Source organism: Myotis lucifugus, unplaced genomic scaffold (assembly GCF_000147115.1).
Source record: "Myotis lucifugus unplaced genomic scaffold, Myoluc2.0 scaffold_747, whole genome shotgun sequence".
NCBI lineage: Eukaryota > Metazoa > Chordata > Mammalia > Chiroptera > Vespertilionidae > Myotis > Myotis lucifugus.
Window position 1 is genome coordinate 69,289 of NW_005871795.1, and position 2,215 is coordinate 71,503.

Sequence of the window (2,215 nt, forward strand, 5' to 3'; positions counted from 1 at the left end):
GCTACAAACTTCCTTCTTCTCGACACCTCCGACCTTACCATCCCATAAAAGCACATTTCGTTTCAGTGACGTGTTTTTGCTGGGTCATGCACAGTTTATATTTTGGAAAGCACCTGTTCACATAAACAACCACAATTTTAGCAGAAATGAGTAAGAAGGTGCTTCAAACAAACGCACTCTCTCAAGAGATTACCATTTAATTTTGGGCATCACTGATCAAGAACTGCAATAATGTGAATCTCTTAAATTTCTTAATTCTTACTATATCAGCCTTAGGGTTTGATGAGAAAGAAGAGAACCCAGGGCTATCATCTCTCACAGTCTATGGTGTGTACACTCTGTATATATATATATATATAATTGTGCAGCTCTAATAGCCACCATGAGTCATTTCATTAACTCGGTCTATCTGTAATCTTCTGCCATTACTTCTATGGATCTTAGCAAATGTGCTCCTTTTCTATTTATTGACTTGCAAAGAAGAAACTGCCTCCTGCACCCTCCCTACTGGGGATCGAGCCCACAACCCGGGCATGTGCCCTGACCGGGAATAGAACCCTGACCTCCTGGTTCATAGGTCCACGCTCAACCACGGAGCCACACAGGCTGGGCGAATTTACCTGTTTTTTTAAAGCTACCCAGGAAATGGGTAAACTCTTTAAAGAACCAAATCAAACTCAGTTCCTCCTTAGTGCAAATATATTCAAAGGAAAGCAATTCAAAACACATTATTTGAAGAATAGCATCAAAACACAATCTTATTACAAATATCATTAAGTGTTAGTAGCATAAAATTTTTGTTTGTAATTCAGTATGAAAATGCAATCTGATAATGGCACTGGAACTGCAATATTAAACGCAAAATGATATTCTATGTTCTGATGCAAGTTTGCCAGCTAAAATCGGGTAAACTCTGAGTAATACTTTCTGTGCCACACAAGATCTAACAAAATACCCTCAAGCATCAATCCTACTGACAGAAGCCTGCTAAGAAAAGCAAATATATCATTGAGGCATTCATTTTGTTTTTACAATGAGAAAATTCATCTGCTTCTATGTCCTTGCAAATTAAAGTTACGTCTCAAGTCCAAAGAAACCTGCAGCTGAGAATTCTGCGAAAAACTCCCCCAGAAAGATCAGTTGTACCCCGAGTTAAAAAAAAAATACTCAGCAACCAAGAGACAACAGAGAAATGGGGAATAAGATGAAAGCCACTGCCAACAACTGAACTGATATTTCAGCGGGTTTTTTTCCTTTGTGTGTGTGTGTTTTTTTCTTGCTAAGGTGTTCACTTAAATTACCAAGCAGCACCACAGGTTAAGCTGCCCCCTGTGACTGTGTGAAAATCATCAGTGTCCATCAATGGCATCTTTACCCAGATAGCAGATTGTCATACCCAGACGTGTGAGAAAAGGTAACAGGTTTTTGTGTTTGGTTTTGGTTAATCCTCACTGGAGGCATTTTTTTCCATTGATTTTTTTAAAGAGAGTAGAAGGGAGGGGCAGAGAGGAGAGAGAGAGAAAAACATAGATGTGAGAGAGCCACATCACTTAGTTGCCTCCCACACGCCCCCTACTGGGGATGGAGCCTGCAACCCAGTCATGTGCCCTGACTGGGAATCAAACCTTGACCTCCTGGTTCGTAGGTTGATGCTCAACCACTTGGCAACACTGGCCAGGGGAAGTTATTTTCTTTTAAAAGTGAACTTCAATGTTTATTTTCTTGCTTCAGGAGATGAATGAAAAATATATTTTCAATCAATTTTAACATCAGAGGTACACCATGCTATAGCAGTTATCCACATGCAAATTTTCAGGAAATTCAGTGTGATTTGAATATGACATTTGTGGCTTTTTTGTTCAGCATGTGAAGTAATAAAGACAAAGTGGTTTAAAAAAGAAAAACATTTTCAAACACTTTATGTTAATGACCTTAATGCTTTTATTACTAGGCCCAATAGAAAAAAATTAAAAATTATTTGAGGCAAACACTACACCAGCTAAGATTTCCAACGCATCGAACAAAGAAATGCCTACTACCCATTCCTCTTTAGATGTCTCTCAGCAATTAATTGCTTTATTTCATCTCCTTGATTGCAAATGCCTGCCAAGGCGCTCTCATCTCTCCTGTCTACTGAATTCTCCTCTGCGTCCCTGGGATTTCTGCAGGATCAGAAAAGGCGTTACACTTCTGACAGTGACCTGGTGCAAAGCAA

The 2,215-nt window shown here is 39.3% G+C and overlaps 1 protein-coding gene across 1 annotated transcript in view; it reads right to left on the reverse strand.

The window, feature by feature from the left end:
- Positions 1 to 2,215, reverse strand: part of FAM189A1 (family with sequence similarity 189 member A1) — a 33,766-nt gene that overhangs the window by 21,187 nt on the left and 10,364 nt on the right. The gene's annotated exons all lie outside the window — the stretch shown is intronic.